We start from the raw sequence: 18,434 nt of genomic DNA, 5'->3' as shown, positions 1-18,434 counted from the left end.
ACTATCTAAACCTCAGTTTATTTTCCTATAAAATACGGAAAATAGAAACAGCCCAACCAAAACCATAGGATTCTTTCAGCTGCTAATGAAAGATACCCAAATCAAAATGGCAAAAGGAAAGAAAAAGAATGTGTTGACTCCTGTAGATGAAAGTCCAGGAGTAGCTTGGCATCACTGTGGTTGGATCCTGGTTCAGACAATGTCATTAGAACCGAGTCACTCTCTATGCCTTGGCCCTGCTTTTCTCTGTTAGACCCAAGTCTCTGGCAGGCTCTCCTCATGGGGCAAGACGGCCTCCAATAACTCCAGGCTTATATCCAACTGGCTTCAGAAGGAGGTCTGTTTCTCAACTGTTACAATGGTAGTCCAATAATTGATTGGCAATGACCCCAATTAGCATGACTTGGATGTTGTGTTTATCTCTGAATCACTCTTTGTAATCAGGCAGACGTGAGATTTGATTGGTCAGGTCTAGGTCATATGCGTATCCCATAATTTGGGTGGACAGCCAGCCCCAGCCAAATAGTGGGAATTTGAGAGTAGGTGAGGAATAGTAGCTCCCCATAGAAAATCTAGGTGCCATTATGACAAAGAGAATATATTAGGTATAAAATATTATACATATAATATGTAGTCATGATAATCAAGATAAAATATGTAAGATATCATGACTGTAAGGGATTATTTTGTGTTATGCCAGATGTTATTTAATTAAAATATATCTAAAAAGAGTTTATGTTTTCAATAATGCCATTAGGCATTTTATAACTTGAAACATCTGAGTTAAACATCTCTTAGGGATCTCCATTTCATTTTGTCAAGTTCTCCTCTGTAGTCACGGTGGCAAACTCTCATGGTGCTGACTGCAGAAGAAAAGACCACAAAGTATTATCTTCAGCAAAAGAGTCTGAATTCCTCTAAAAGAATTAAGCAAACTTGTGACAAGCAAATAACAAAGTACTTTAAATGAGTTGAAGATAGTGGTGTGATATTATTTTGCAATTACGCAATATGTCATTCTTAGAACAAATCTGCATGGAAGCAGGCATTTTGACATTTGAATTGCACATTTGTTATTTGAACACTTACCTGAAAACTGGCTTTCTTGATTTTCAAGTGTTCTAGATACTGGTTAAATGGTTACCAGCCCTAGTTTCTATTCCTGGGCACACATAAGATCTGGATGAATCAGCCCCTTTGCATTGGATTGAGACCAGGTGACTCTGTTGGGTAGATGGACTATGGCAGAGGTGATGTAAGCCACTTCTAGATCTGGCAACTCTTCATGCCTGTTGTCCAATGTGACACCCTTGCAAACCACACCTCAAAGATTCATAAGATTGTAGGAACCAGAGGCTCCAAGATGGCTGAATAGGAACAGCTACAGTCTACAGCTCCCAGCGTGAGCAATGCAGAAGATGCGCGATTTCTGCATTTCCAACTGAGGTACTGGGTTTATCTCACTGGGGCTTGTTGGACATGGGTGCAGGACAGTGGGTGCAGCCCACGGACTGTGAGCCGAAGCAGGGCGAGGCATCATTTCATCTTCATCTGGGAAGCACAAGGGGTTGGGGAATTCCCTTTGCTAGCCAAGGGAAGCCGTGAGAGAAGGCACCTGGAAAATTGGTTCACTCCAACCCTAATACTGCACTTTTCCAACGGTCTTAGCAAACGGCATGCCAGGACATTATATCCCATGCCTGGCTCGGAGGGTCCCACGCCCACGGAGCCTTGCTCACTGCTAGCACAGCAGTCTGAGATCCATTTACAAGGTGGCAGCGAGGCTGGGGAAGGGGCACCTGCCATTGCTGAGGCTTGAATAGGTAAAGCAGCCAGGAAGCTTGAACTGGGTGGAGCCCACCACCTCAGCACAAGGAGGCCTGCCTGCCTCTGTAGACTCCATCTCTGGGGGCAGGGCATAGCTGAACAAAAGGCAGCAGAAACTTCTGCAGACTTAAATCTCCCTGTCTGACAGCTTTGAAGAGAGTAGTGGGTGTCCCAGCACAGAGTTTGAGATCTGAAAACGGACAGACTGCCTCCTCAAGTGGGTCCCTGACCCCGAAGTAGTCTAACTGGGAGACACCTCCCAGTAGGTGCCAACTGACACCTCATACAGCCCGGTACCCCTCTGAGATGAAGCTTCCAGAGGAATGATCAGGCAGCAACATTTGTCGTTCTGCAATATTTGCAGTACTGCAGCCTCTGCTGGTGATACCCAGGCAAACAGGGTCTGGAGTGGACCTCCAGCAAACTCCAACAAACCTGCAGCTGAGGGTCCTGACTGTTAGAAGGAAAACTAACAAACAGAAATGGCATCCACACCAAAACTCCATCTGTATGTCACCATCATCAAAGACCAAAAGTAGATAAAACCACAAAGATGGGAAGAAACCAGAGCAGAAAAGCTGAAAATTCTAAAACTCAGAGCTCCTCTTCTCCTTTAAAGGAAAGCAGCTCCGCACCAGCAACGGAACAAAGCTGGACAGAGAATGACTTTGATGAGTTGAGAAAAGGTGGCTTCAGACGATCAGTAATAACAAACTTCTCTGAGCTAAAGGAGGATGTTCGAACCCATCGCAAAGAAGCTAAAATCCTTGGAAAAAGATTAGACGAATGGCTAACTAGAATAACCAGCATAGAGAAGACCTTAAATGACCTGATGGAGCTGAAAACCATGGCATGAGAACTGCGTTATGCATGCACAAGCTTCAGTAGCTGATTCGATCAACTGGAAGAAAGGGTATCAGTGATGGAAGATCAAATAAATGAAATGAAGTGAGAAGTTTAGAGAAAAAAGAGTAAAAAGAAATGAACAAAGCCTCCAAGAAATATGGGACTATGTGAAAAGATCAAATCTACATCTCACTGGTGTACCTGAAAGTGACGGGGATAATGGAACCAAGTTGGAAAACACTCTTCAGGATATTATCCAGGACAACTTCCCCAACCTAGCAAGAGAGGCCAACATTCAAATTCAGGAAATACAGAGAATGCCACAAAGATACTCCTCGAGAAGAGCAACTCCAAGACACATAATTGTCAAATTTGCCAAAGTTGAGATGAAGGAAAAAATGTTAAGGGCAGCCAGAGAGAAAGGTCAGATTACCCACAAAGGGAAACCCATCAGACTAACAGCAGATCTCTCAGCAGAAACTCTACAAGCCAGTAGAGAGTGGGGGGCATAGTCAACATTCTTAAAGAAAAGAATTTTCAACCCAGAATTTCATACCCAGCCAAACTAAGCTTCATAAGTGAAGCAGAAATAAAATCCTTTAGAGACAAGCAAATGCTGAGAGATTTTGTCACCACCAGGCCTGCCTTACAAGAGCTCCTGAAGGAATGACTAAACATGGAAAGGGTACCAGCCACTGCAAAAACATGCCAAATTGTAAAGACCATCGATGCTAGGAAGAAACTGCATCAACTAATGAGCAAAATAACCAGCTAGCATCATAATGACAGGATCAAATTCACACATAACAATATTAACCTTAAATGTAAATGGGCTAAATGCTCCAATTAAAAGACACAGACTGGCAAATTGGATAAAGAGTCAAGACCCATTGGTGTGCTGTATTCAGGAGACCCATCTCACATGCAGAGACACACATAAGCTCAAAATAAAGGGATGGAGGAAGATCTACCAAGCAAATGGAAAACAAAAAAAAGCAGGGGTTGCAATCCTACTCTCTGATAAAACAGACTTTAAACCAACAAAGATCAAAAGAGACAAAGAAGGCCATGAAATAATGGTAAAGGGATCAATTCAACAAGAAGAGCTAACTATCCTAACTATATATGCACCCAAAACAGGAGCACCGAGATTCATAAAGCAAGTCCTTAGAGACCTACAAAGAGACTTAGACTCCCACACAATAATAATGGGAGACTTTAACACCCCACTTTAACACCCCACTTTAGACAGATCTATGAGACAGAAAGTTAACAAGGATATCCAGGAATTGAACTCAGCTCTGCACCAAGCAATCCTAATAGACATCTACAGAACTCTCCACCCCAAATCATTAGAATATACATTCTTCTCAGCACCACATAGCACTTATTTGAAAATTGACCACATAGTTGGAAGTAAAGCACTCCTCAGCAAATGTAAAAGAACAGAAATTATAACAAACTGTAATTTTATAAATTTATATATATAAATTTATAATTATAATAAACTATAACAGACCACAGTGCAATCAAACTAGAACTCAGGATAAGAAACTCACTCAAAACCACTCAACTACATGGAAACTGAACAAGCTGCTCCTGAATGACTACTGGGTACATAACGAAATGAAGGCAGAAAGAAAGATGTTCTTTCAAACCAATGAGAACAAATATACAATATACCAGAATCTCTGGCACACATTTAAAGCAGTGTGTACAGGGAAATTTATAGCACTAAATGCCCACAAGAGAAAGCAGGAAAGATCTAAAATTGACACGCTAACATCACAATTAAAAGAACTAGAGATGCAAGAGCAAACACATTCAAAAGCTAGCAGAAGGCAAGAAATAACTAAGATCAGAGCAGAACTGAAGGAGATAGAACCACAAAAAAACCCTTCAAAAAAACATGAATCTAGGAGCTGGTTTTTTGAAAAGATCAACAAAATTCATAGGCCGCTAGCAAGACTTATAAAGAAGAAAAGAGAGAAGAATCAAATAGACACAATAAAAAATGATAAAGGGGATATCACCACCGATCCCACAGAGATACAAACTACCATCAGAGAATACTATAAACACCTCTATGCAAATAAACTAGAAAATCTAGAAGAAATGGATAAATTCCTGGACACATACACCCTCCCAAGACTAAACCAGGAAGAAGTTGAATCCCTGAATAGACCAATAACAGGCTCTGAAATTGAGGCAATAATTAAGAGCCTACCAACCAAAAAAAGTCCAGGACCAGACAGATTTACAGCCAAATTCTACTAGAGGTAAAAACAGAAGCTGGTACCATTCCTTCTGAAACTATCCCAATCAATAGAAAAAGAGGGAATCCTCCCTAACTCATTTTAGGAGGCTAGCATCATCCTGATACCAAAGCCTTGTAAAGACACAACAAAAAAAGAGAATTTTAGGCCAATGTCCTTGATGAACATCGATGCGAAAATCCTCAGTAAAATACTGGCAAACCAAATCCAGCAGCACATCATAAACCTTATTCACCAGGATCAAGTTGGCTTCATCCCTGGGATGCAAGGCTGGTTCAACATACACAAATCAATAAATGTAATCCATCACATAAACAGAACCAACAACGAAAACCCACATGATTATCTCAATTGATGCAGAAAAGGCCTTTGACAAAATTAAACAGCACTTCATGCTAAAAACTCTCAATACACTAGGTATTGATAGAATGTATCTCAAAATAATAAGAGCTATGTAAGACAAACCCACAGCCAATTTCATACTGAATGGGCAAAAAGTGGAAGCATTCCCTTTGAAAACCAGCACAAGACAAGGATGCCCTCTCCCACCACTCCTATTCAACATAGAAATGCCAATCAAAACCACAATGAGATACCATCTCTCACCAGTTAGAATGGCGATCATTAAAAAGTCAGGAAACAAGAAGTGCTGGTGAGGATGTGGAGAAATAGGAACACTTGATCACTATTCTAACTGGCTTGAGATGGTATCTCATTGTGGTTTTGATTTGCATTTCTTTAATGACCATTGATGATGAGCTTTTTTTCATATGTTTGTTGGCCACATAAATGTCTTCTTTTGACAAGTGTCTGTTCATAAACTTCACCCAGTTTTTGATGGGGTTGTTTGTTTTTTTGTTGTAAAATGGTGAAGTTCCTTGTAGATTCTGGATATTAGCACTTTGTCAGATGGATAGATTGCAAAAAATTTCTCCCATTCTGTAGGTTGCCTTTTCACTCTGATGATAGTTTCTTTTGCTATGCAGAAGCTCTTTAGTTTAATTAGATCCCACTTGTCAATTTTGGCTTTTGTTGCCATTGCTTTTGGTGTTTTAGTTATGAAGTCTTTGCCCTTGTCTATGTCCTGAATGGTATTGCCTAGGTTTTTTCATAGGGTTTTTATGGTTTCAGGTTTTACATTTAAGTCTTTAATCTATCTAGTGTCAATTTTTGTATAAGGTGTAAGGAAGGGTTCCAGTTTCAGTTTTCTGCATATGGCTAGCCAGTTTTCCCAACACTATTTATTAAATAGAGAGTCTTTTCCCCATTGCTTGTTTTTGTCAGGTTTGTCTCTTTGTAGCAATTGTGAATGGGAGTTCACTCATGATTTGGCTCTCTGTTTGTCTGCTACTGGTATGTAGGAATGCTTGTGATTTTTGCACATTGATTTTGTTTCCTGAGACTTTGCTGAAGTTGCTTATCAGCTTAAGGAGATTCTGGGCTGAGACGATGGGGTTTTCTAAATAAACGAGCATGTCATCAGCAAACAGAGACAATTTGACTTCCTCTCTTTCTATTTGAATACGCTTTCTTTCTTTCTTTTGCCTGGTTGCCCTGGCCAGAACTTCCAATACTATGTTAAATGAGAGTGGTGAGAGAGGGTATCCTTGTCTTCTGGCGATTTTCAAAGGGAATGCTTACAGCTTTTGCCCATTCATTATGATATTGGCTATGGGTTTGTCATAACTAGCTCTTATTACTTTGAGATACATTCCATCAATATCTAGTTTATTGAGAGTTTTTAGTATCAAGGGGTGTTGAATTTTAATGGATGCCTTTTCTGCATCTATTGAGATAATCATGTCGTTTTTGTCATTGCTTCTCTTTATGTGATGGATTACGTTTATTGATTTGTGTATGTTGAACCAGCCTTGCATCCCAGGGATGTGGCCGACTTGATCTTGGTGGATAAGCTTTTTGATGTGCTGCTGGTTTCGGTTTGCCAGTATTTTATTGAGGATTTTCCCATTGATGTTCTTCAGGGATATTGGCCTGAAATTTTCTTTTTTTGTTGCGTCTCTGCCAGGTTTTGGTATCAGGATTATGCTGGCCTCATAAAATGAGTTAGGAAGGAGTGCCTCTTTTTCTACTGTTTGAAAGAGTTTCAGAAGGAATGGTACCAGCTCCTCTTTGTACCTCTGGTAGATTTTGGCTGTGTATCCATCTGGTCCTGGGCTTTTTTAGGTTGGTAAGCTGTTAATCACTGCCTCAATTTCAGAACTTGTTATTGGTCTATTCAGGGATTAGACGTCTTCCTGGTTTGGTCTTGGGAGGGTGTATGTGTCCAGGAATTTATCCATTTCTTCTAGATTTTCTAGTTTATTTGCATAGAGGTGTTTATAGTATTCTCTGATGGTAGTTTGTATTCTGTAGGATCAGTGGTGATATCCCCTTTATCACTTTTTATTGTGTCTATTTGATTTTTCTCTTTTCTTCTTTATTAGTCTTGCTAGGGGTCTATCAGTTTTGTTAATCCTTTCATAAAACCAGCTCCTGGATTCATTTCTGAAGGGTTTTTCATGCCACTATCTCCTTCAGTTCTGCTCTGATCTTAGTTATTTCTTGTCTTCTGCTAGCTTTTGAATTTATTTGCCCTTGCTTCTTTAGTTCTTTCAATTGTGATGTTAGGGTGTTCATTTTGGATCTTTCCCGCTTTCTCCTGTGGGCATTTAGTGCATAAATTTCCCTCTAAACACTACTTTAACTGTGTGCCAGAGATTCTGGTATGCGTGTCTTTGTTCTCATTGATTTTAAGGAACTTATTTATTTCTGCCTTGATTTCTTTATTTACCCACTAGTCATTCAGGAGCAGGTTGTTCAGTTTCCATGTAGTTGTGCAATTTTGAGTGAGTTTCTTCATCCCGAGTTCTAATTGGATTTCGCCGAGGTCTGAGAGACTGTTATTATTTCCATTCTTTTGCATTTGTTGAGGAGTGTTTTAGTTCCAATTATGTGATCAATTTTAGAATAGGTCGCTAATTTTGGAGTTATAACCTGTTGAATACAATGAGCAAGTCTAGAACAAAATAAAATTTCACTAATAATAGCATTTCTTCATATCTTGACAAATCTACATAGAGTACGCTAATTGACGAGCAGCAATTGATTCAATCTCCCTTAGACCTTAGAGGAAGCTCTCCTCATCTTTTCCAACCTCAGGGAAAAAATAATAAAAAAATAACAAGTTTTAGTTCATTTTTTCATTTTTACTTACATTGCACAATTACTATGTGCCTAGTTTGTGCCAAAAGCTTACTAGCTGCCTACAGGCCCTTAAGCACAGTATATCCAAATTAAATCCAATATCTTTCCTTATACATTTCACAAACTTCCACTTCAATTCTATATCCCATTGAAAGACAACACTCACCGAACTTCACCAGCCGAAAACCTAGGAATCAGCCTTAATTTCTATTTCTCTGTAAGTTGATGCTGTAGACCTCACTCTTACTACCTTCATTCTACTCCAAACCATCTGCATCTCCTACCCAATGATTACTGAAATAGACTCATTACGTTACTCTTAGGATAGTCCAAGCTCTACAGTATAACTTACAAGACCCTGTATGATCTGGCCCTTGCTTCCCTCTCTAGCTTATCTTTTGCTGTTGCTCCCAGCACATACACTCAAACCAGTCATTACCATGAAAAATCCATATGTGTCTGATCCAGTCAAGATGCCATTTTGCTAAATTCATAGGTACTAAAGCTTTGAAAGTAAGTTATATCAGCCCATTTGGTGCTCCCCAGTTCTATCCCTCTGCTAGGCTTATAAACATTTATGGAGCCTGGAGAAAAAGGCCCATGTACTATATATTTAAATATTTAAAAGTTATCAATCTAGCTAAGACTGTTAAATAAAATGTATTCTATCCTTCCATCTCACTAAATATATTCGTACCAACCTGTAAGGCCAGGCTGGAATTTTGAATTCTTAGGTTTCTAGCTACATTGGAGCGTGGCAGTAGTGTGAGGAGAGATGGTCTTAGGCAGCCTGTCCTTTGAGCACACACATGGATACTCAGCCCAAAGGTCAGTCCACATACTGGTAAATAGCACCCCTTGGCCACTCCATAGGCCTCAGAGCACATAGACATCATGATCTGCACTTGGAAGAATAGACTCAGGCCAGAGGTCCACACAGTCACTGAGAGAGGCCCTCACTGTAGGGACAGGGAAGTCCTGGCTTCCGGGTATTCAGAGCATGATCTATAAGAGGGCGCTGTAGGCTTTGAGTGTGAACATCCCTTTCGTGCTACAGACTCCTTGCCTTAGGGGGAGAGGCATAGTTAGAAGATAACCAGATTTGGGCCTGTAGAGAAGAGTCCAGAGGTCCTCTTGCCTGGATCTAAGGGCAGTGTTTCTTCCTGTTTGTCTCCACCTGAGGTAACCACTATCCTGAATCATGCTGATCATTTCCTTCCTTTTTTATTTACATAGTTCTATTTCATATCTATGTAGTCTAGAAGTATTGCATTTAGTTTTAGTGTTTCAAAGTTTATAAAAATGTTATCTGTATGTATCTTTGGGAATTTATTTTATACATCTGTCTATCTAGCTATCATCAATTTATTTATTTTTTACACTCAATATTGTTAATATTCATTCATATTGTAATGTGAAGCTGAAGGTCATTCATTCTGAATGCTATATAATATTTCATCATTTGATGGTCACCGGTTATTTTATACATTCTGCTGACAACGGGCATGTAGGTTGTTCCTAGGTCTTTGCTATTTTTAAAATAGTATTGCTATAAAGATCTTCATCTGATCCCTGGTGCACATGTGCAAGAGTTCCTCTTTGGTGCTTACGTAGGAGTGAATTGCTGGGTCTTAGCACTGGTTGGATCTCACAAGTTCTGATATGTAATGTTGTCATTATCATTCACTTTAAAATTTCCGTTATGATTTCTTTACCTCATGAGTCATTTAAAGAGCATGTTCCATATGAACTTTAAAGTAGGTTTTTCCAATTCTGTGAAGAAAGTCATTGGTAGCTTGATGGGGATGGCATTGAATCTATAAATTACCTTGGGCAGTATGGCCATTTTCATGATATTGAGATGAGTTCACATCCTTTGTAGGGACGTGGTTGAAGCTGGAAACCATCATTCTCAGCGAACTACACAAGGACAAAAAACCAAACACCGCAGGTTCTCACTCATAGGTGGGAATTGAACAATGAGAACACATGAACATAGGAAGGGGAACATCACACACTGGGGCCTGTTGTGGGGTGGGGGAAGGGGGGAGGGACAGCATTAGGAGATAGACCTAATGTAAATGACGAGTTAATGAGTGCAGCACACCGACATGGCACATGGATACATATGTAACAAACCTGCACATTGTGCACATGTACCCTAAACTTAAAGTATAATAATAAAAAAGAGCATGTTTTTAAGTTTTAAATAAGTGGGGAATTCATGTTTTTCTTATCTATTAATTGAGTTGATGTCAGAAAATGTGGTCTGTATTATACGTATTTTAAGATTTTTTGAGGCTTATATTTTGTCTAAATACATGATCAATACTTGTAAGTGTTCTATGTGTGCTTGAGAATAATGCAGTTTACATTATCTAATTGTTGGTTGCAGAATTCCATCTATGTCCGTTAGGTCAAGTTTTTAAATTGTGTTGTTGAGATCTTCTATGTTCTTGCTTAGAATCAATGGATTAACACTTCAAACAATGAGGGAAATTTAATGAAATTTCTCACTACTTGGTGGAGTTTTGTTTACTCCCTTTATATATTTTGAGGCTATTAGGTGCATGGTAGAATATTTATGCTTTATTGATGTGTATAGATAGATAAATAGAGATCTTCTCTGACTTTAATCGTGTTTTTGTCTTAAAATACATTTGATCCGACATTAATACAGCCACACAAGCTTTCTTTTGGCTACCATTTGTCTTATTTTGTGCCATTCTATTATTTTTAACACAGATTTCATTGTTATTCCCAGTTCGTTGTCTCTTCTCGGTACCTTATGAACCCTTGTTATGTGACTTGCCTTAGCCAACAGAATATTGGTGGGATGATACAGTTAGTGGCTTTAAACATGCTTGAAAGGTTGGACAAATTCTCTTGTATTCCTGACTTTTGCCATGATAAGACCCTACCTTGGGTAGCCACTGGTCCAAGGAAGGTAAGAAATATTTGGAACAGACTAAGGCTGAACCTGTGTTTTAGAGCAAACCCCAGGTGGGCAAAATCAGCTGTACCCAAGCTGATCCACAGATGCATGAGTAAGAAACTATTACTGCATGAGACTGAGATTATGTGGCTGCTACACAGCCAAAGCTGGCTGACATAACATATCCTATGCTTTAGTATGTCTCTTATAAAAGCCACATATCTGGAATTTTTTTTATTTCAATAGTTTTTGGGGTACAGGTGGTTTCGGTTACTCAAATGAGTTCTGTAGTGGTATATTCTGAGATTTTAGTGCACCTATCACCCTAATGGTGTACACTGTATCCGATATGCAGTCTCTTATCTCTCACCTTCCTCCCAACCTCCCCACCACAAGTTCCCATAGTCCTTTATATCACTCTATACGTTTTTGCATTCTCATAGCTTAGCTCCCACTTATAAGTGAGAACATAGGGTATTTGGTTTTCTATTTCTGAGTTACTTCACTTAGAATAATGGCCCCCAGCTCCATCTGAGTTGTTGCAAAAGACATTATTTCATTTCTTTTTATGACTGAGTAGTATTCCAAGGTGTAAATATACCACATTTTCTTTATCCACTCATTGGTCGACGAGCACTTAGGTGGGTTAGTTCCATATCTTTGCAATTGCAAATTGTGCTGCCATAAACATGTGTATGCATATATCGTTTACATATAATAACTTTTTTCCTTTGGGTAGATACCCACTAGTGGGATTGCTGGATTGAATGGTAGATCGACTTTTAGTTCTTCAAGGAATCCCCATACTGTTTTCCATAGTAGTTGTACTAATTTACATTCCACCAGCAGTGTGAAAGTGTTCCCTTTTTACCACACTCATGCCAACATCTATTGTTTCTTGACTTTTTAATTATGGCCATTCTTGCAGGAGTAAAGTGGCATCTCACTGTGGTTTTGATTTGCATTTCCCTGATGATTAGTGATGCTGAGCATTTTTTCTTGTTTTTTGGCTGTTTGTATATCTCCTTTAAAATTTAATCAGAAAGTTTGATGAGTTTAATTCATTTAGATTTATTGAAATTGTTGATATTTTTATATATTTATATTCACCAAAAGATTTCACTAAGGTAATTAATTACTATTTTAGTTTGGATTCCCCCTTAAGCAAACTCTGAAATAAGGATTTGGTTGCAAGTTATGCATTTGGAGGTGATCACAGGAGTAGAGGAACTGAGAAAATGAAACTAGAAAAAAAAAGGAAACCTAAAAAATCAAATAATAAAATAAAATAAGTATTCGGGTCACCACTCCAGGTGAATGCAACTTGCTGTGGATCATCCTTTCTAATGGGAATACAAAAGGCATTGGTCAGATGAATATCTGCATATCAAGTTTCAGAGGCTGTATTAATCTGTTTTAGGAAGATGCCACGTATATATAGCATGGCAGTTGTGGCTGAGGCCTCCCTTGGTTACATTCACAGTAGTCCACTATAATCCACCATGTTCCACCTCCATTCTCTTTTTTTAATAGAAGCCATAATGATGAGTTAAATAGGGACATAATGGAAAACATTACCTGTGTATCCTGTAAGTCTCTGAGAGTATTGTTAATAACTGCCTGCTGCCTAATTTGTGATATTCCTTCCAATTTGCTGTCTTGGCTGGTTGGAGAGAAAGCAGTAGTTTCATGGGCTTCCACTTGGCTTTTCTTACTAGTATATCACTTATCTCACAAGTCAAAAACCAAAAGGGGGGTTCTGCAAGCACTTAAGTCTGTCCGTCTTGGTTAGACATTCAGAGACTGGGATAACATGAACAGGTTGAGTCTGTGAACCCACTGTGAGATGGATTTGGTCCAGGATTCCATTTATTGCCTGTCTTCTGTTTTGTCCACAATATAACTGGGGAGCTATGAGAGTACCTTGAGTCTTCTGGTATTAGAAGGAGTTCAGGTTCATTATTTCATTGTAGAGTTTCATTCCTAGGTTCTCCCTTCTAGAACCATTCCTGGTACCAACAATCTTGGATCAGGTACCAAAAGCAGACCCTGAGATATGAATTTGAGTTCAAATGGTTCTAGGAAGCCCAGTGAGTGATATAGTTTGGCTGTGTCCCCACCTAAATCTCAACTTGAATTGTATCTCCTAGAATTCCCATGTGTTGTGGGAGGGACCCAGGAGGAGGTAACTGAATCATGGGGGCTGGTCTTTCCCATTCTACTCTCAGGATAGTGAATGAGTCTCATGAAATCTAATGGGTTAATCAGGGGTTTCCACTTTTGCTTCTTCCTTATTTTTCTCTTATTGTCACCATGTAAGAAGAGCCTTTTGCCTCCAGCCATGATTCTGAGGCCTCCCCAGCCATGTGGAACTGTAAGTCCAATCAAACCTCTTTTTGTTCCCAGTTTCGGGTATGTCTTTATCAGCCATGTGAAAAAAAAATAATAGATAAATAGGTAGTGGAGAAGTGAGAAAATCAAGGTAGATATGTAAATAAAAGATATGTTAATATGTTAATGAGTGGGCAATTGAAGCTTGGTTCTGCTAGGAACCCTCGGAGACCCTGAGTCACACCTCAGAATAGCTCCAAAGGGACAAGAAAGTTTAGATATTTATTTTCCAACTCATGCCTCTTAGTGGTTGAGAGTTGTTCCTGGGGGTATTCATTCCTAGGCACTTCTGGCCTGCCAGCATGTGGATTGAGCATGTGTCTACAGGCCGAGAACAACCTCAGTCAGAGAGGGGCAGCTACATAAGGTAGCAAGTCATTGGAGTGTATGGGATTTTTTCAACAAAGCTACAGGCAGAAATTGACAAACTGACTCTAAAATTAGTATGGAAATACAAAGGACATAAAATGCCTGCAACAGCTTTGAAAAAGAAAAAAATAGAGAACTAATATTTTCTGATGTCAAGATTTACAGTAATCAGAATACTGCAGTACTGGCATCAAGACACACAAATCTATGGAACAGAACAGAGAGTCCAGATACAAAAATAACGACAACTGATCTTTGACAAAGGTGCAAATGCAGTTTGATGGAGGAAGGATAGTGTTTTCAATAAGCGATATTAGAATCATTGGATGCCCATATGCCAAAAAAGAAAATAAACTTGAATCCATATCTTGTGCCTTATTAAAGAAATTAACTCAAAATAGATTATTGACCTAAATGTAAAACCTAAAACAATCACACCTCTAGAAGAAAATATAAGCAGAAATGTTTGTGACCTTTGATTAGGCAGAGATTTCTGTGTGTGTGTGTGTGTGTATGTGTGTGATGGAGTCTTGCTCTGTCACCCTGGCTGGAGTGCAGTGGTGCAATCTCAGCTCACTGCAACCGCCGCCTCCTGGGTTCAAGTGATTCTCCTGCCTCAGCCTCCCCAGTAGCTGGGATTACAGGCATGCACCTCCATGCCTGGCTAATTTTTGTATTTTTAGTAGAGATTGGGTTTCACCATATTGGCCAGGCTGGTCTCGAACCTCTGACTTCATGATCCGCCAGCCTGGCAGAGATTTCTTATATGACACCAAAAGTATTATCCATAAGAGAAAAAAATGGGCCGGGCATGGTGGCCACTCCTGTAATCCCAGCACTTTAGGAGGCTGAGGTGGGCAGATCACCTGAGGTCAGGAGTTCGATACTAGCCTGGCCAACATGGTGAAACTCTGTCTCTACCAAAAATAGAAAAATTAGCTGGGTGTGGTGGTGGGCACCTATAATCCCAGCTACTCAGGAGGCTGATGCAGGAGAATTGCTTGATCCTGGGAGGTGGAGGTTGTAGTGGGCCAAGATCATGCCACTGCACTCAGTCTGGGCAGCAAGAGTGAAACTCCATCTCAAAAAAAAAAAAAGAAAAAAAATGGATATACTGAACTTCATAAAAATGTAAAACTTCTGTTTATTTATTTATCTTTTTTTGTTTTTTCTTTGTTTTTGAGACAGAGTCTCGTACTTTTGCCCAGGCTGGAGTACAGTGGCATGATCTTGGCTTACTGCAACCTCCGCTTCCCAGGTTCAAGTGATTCTCCTTGCCTCAGCCTCCCAAGTAGCTGGGATTATGGGCACCCACCACCATACTTGGTTAATTTTTTTGTATTTTTAGTGGAGACAGGGTTTCACTATGTTGCCCAGGCTGGTCTCAGACTCCAGACATCATGATCCACCTGCCTCAGCCTCCCAAAGTGCTGGGATTACAGGTGTCAGCCATCATGCCTGGCCTTAAAACTTCCCTTCAAAAGAGAATGAAAGACAAATCATAGACTAGAAAAAATATTTATAATTTACATATCTGATAAAGAATTTCTACCCAAAATATATAAAGAACTCTCAAAACTCAACAATAAGAAACTCTCAATTTTTGAAAATGGACAAAAAAATCTCAACAGACCCTTCATCAAAGAAGTGTGTGGATGTCAAATAAGCATATGAAAAGATGATAAACATCATCAGTCATTAGAAAAATGCAAGTTAAAAATACAATGTGATTCTACCACATACCTATTACAGTGGCTAAAATTAAAGGACTGACTATAGCAAGTGCAGACAAGGATGTGGTGGAACAGGAACTCTCTTGAACTGCTGATAAGAATATTTGGAAAACATATTGGCAATTTTTTAAAAAGTTAAAGATATCCTAACCACATGATCCAGTCATTTAACCCTTACATATTTACCCAAGAGAAATAAAAGCATATATTCATTCAAAGACCTGCACATAACTGTTCATGATAGCTTTATTTACAATAATCAAATAGAATACAAGCAGCAATAAAAAAGAGTGCTCTGTTGATACATGCAACAATACAATAATTTTTATCTCCATTGAAACTGTTTTATAGCTTGCTAATATTCCACATTTCCTAACGTGTAGATAGAGTCAAATCACAGTGAAGTGGGCATCATTTTGTAATGCTTGTATAGTCTAGACTGGGGCTGGCAAACTTTTAATGTAAAGGGCCAGATGGTCAGTGTGTTAGGTTTGCAAGCCAGAGGGTCTTAGTCACAACTATTCAACTCTGACTTTTAGCATAAATGCAGCCATAGACATTAGACAAATGCGTTGGTGTGGCAGTGTTCCGGCAAAACGTTATTTACAAAAACCAGCAGTAGGTGGATTTGGCCTACAGAATGTAGTTTGCTCACCTCTAGTTCAGACCATCAGAACTAGTGTCAGTCTTTCAATGTTTCCCATTTTTGTTTTGTTTTTTTTTTCCAGACAGGGTCTTTCCCTGTTACTCAGAGTGCAGTGCAGTAGTGCAGTTATGGCTCACTACAACCTTGGCCTCGTGGGCTCAAGTGATCCTCTCACCTCAACTTCCTGAGTAGCTAGGACTACAGGCATATATCATCATGTCTGGCTAATTTTTTTTTGGTATTTTTCTGTAGAGACAAGTTTCTGCCATGTTGCCCAGGCTGGTCTCAGACTCCTGGGCTCAAACAATCTGCCCACTTCAGCCTCTCAAAGTGCTAGGATTACAAGTGTGAGGCACCATGCCGAGCCCATTTCCTTGATTTGATGTGTTTGGATCTGGGTCCTATTGGCTATTTGCCTAACATACTGATCCTGGATATTAGGGAAGATATCAATGGACCCAGCTATCTCTGTGATGCCAAGAAGCTTAGGTATTTAGAGTTATCTGGGGAATTTTACAGTGTCAGGGAGCAGGTTCTTTATCTCACAATGTGCTAAAAGCCCATGAGAAGTGTGATGGATTAAATATGACTGTAAATTATTTGTCATCTCTCCTTCCGTGCACACCACTTGATGGAAAGGTAGAGTTTGTTTTTGCTCCTTTTGAATCTGGGCTGGCCCTGTGACTGCTTTAACCAATATGATGTGATAGAAGGGATGTTATTCCAGTTCTGAGTCTAAACCTTAAGAAAGTGTCAGAAGTTTCTGATTTGTACTTTCAGGTACCCTGAGCCACTATCTAAATGGTCTGCTTACCTTACGAAGACACCATAAGGAGGGATAACATGTGGTGAGCACAGGTGAAGAGCTAGAGGCCTGAAACTAGATGGGGAGGGAGAAGCCAGCCATGCCTGCATCCAGGGCTGAACTCAGCCTCCAAGCATCTGTGCAGAGGCATCAGTCAGGCCCAGCTAACATTATGTGGAACAAGAGAATTGCCCAGATCATCCCAGTCACCCAAGATCATAAAATTGTTTTCAGCTATTAAGTTTAAATACATGAAATAAGGAGATAAAAATACTGACTGGGACTCTGTCTGAATGAAAGGATTAGTAGATTAGATTAGTGATTCTCAAAAGACTTTGTAGGATGCTTATAAGTGTCCACAAAATAAGAGTATGATGGTTTCCAGGTTCAAATAAGATGGAAAACTATTTTGTGAATCAGAATTAAATTGGTTTATTTACTGTAGAACTTCTCAGAGGCTTTAACATGTATGTTTAATTATCATCAGCATTATGAAAACTCCAAGAGGATAGAAGAGTTGCCTGTGACTTTTTTTAAAGTGTCTTTATTCACATCCTGGGGAAGGATTCCCAGAAGAGATGATGTCTAAGCAGTGTCCCAACCATGAAATAAAGTCTCCTAGATACTGGACAAGATCATCTTTAAGCTTATTTCCAGCTCCAAATGTTATTATTTTCCTCAAACCCATTATAAAATGGCCTCTCTTAGCACTATGAGATCTGTAATTCAAGAAGTAGAACAAACACATGAAGTTCCTGTTGGAAATTCAAACTTCTCATACAGACTTCACTGAGTTCTACTCATTATGGATAAAGGCTTCTGCTTTGAGTCACCTAAATACTTTTGACCCCCAACTTAATCAATGCCTTGAAGTGAAAATATGGTGTCAGGCAGTCCCTATTCATGAAACCAACCAACCAACCAACCCATATCATGACTTAATGGTGTGAGACCTCAGTAAAAATTTTATATGAACTAAATTTGTCTCATTTGTATCTTCTCATACCTGTCACATAATTTCCTCTGTCCAATGACACTGGTCCTTCGATAGTCTCAGTTGTCTTTTCCTTCTTAAACTAACAAAAATAAAAGTGAAAGAAACAACATTATCCAATCTCTTCTGTCTGTTGGGACATATTGTAATTGCTCTACTTGGAATCTCAGCACCAACATTGTTGAATTATCTGTCTGTACTGTTTGCATTTCTCCCCTTCTCTTTTCATTTACACCACAATCTACTGCAATTTGGCCCCTTCTCTCATTCTCTCTCAATTATCTTCAGAACTGGAAACTTTCCCCAAGTATTTGTATTGAATCCCAAACTTTCAGTTCTTACCTGTACACAATGTGACTGAAAGTAAGGGGAGCTCCCATATCCCTACCTCTTGTCCTCCTCCTGCCC

General features: G+C 39.4%; 1 long non-coding RNA gene across 1 annotated transcript in view; it reads left to right on the top strand.

Annotated features, from left to right (window-relative positions):
- The window catches only part of LOC101178264, a 72,943-nt gene extending 54,931 nt beyond the window's left edge, over window positions 1–18,012 (top strand). Inside the window, exon 3 of the long non-coding RNA XR_178061.2 lies at window positions 17,008–18,012. This is a non-coding gene — a long non-coding RNA (uncharacterized LOC101178264). The remainder of the gene's footprint in view (window positions 1–17,007) is intronic.
- Window positions 18,013–18,434: the final 422 nt, after the last annotated feature.

Source organism: Nomascus leucogenys, chromosome 3 (genome assembly GCF_006542625.1).
Source record: "Nomascus leucogenys isolate Asia chromosome 3, Asia_NLE_v1, whole genome shotgun sequence".
NCBI lineage: Eukaryota > Metazoa > Chordata > Mammalia > Primates > Hylobatidae > Nomascus > Nomascus leucogenys.
This window is presented reverse-complemented; position numbering and strand designations above follow the sequence as displayed.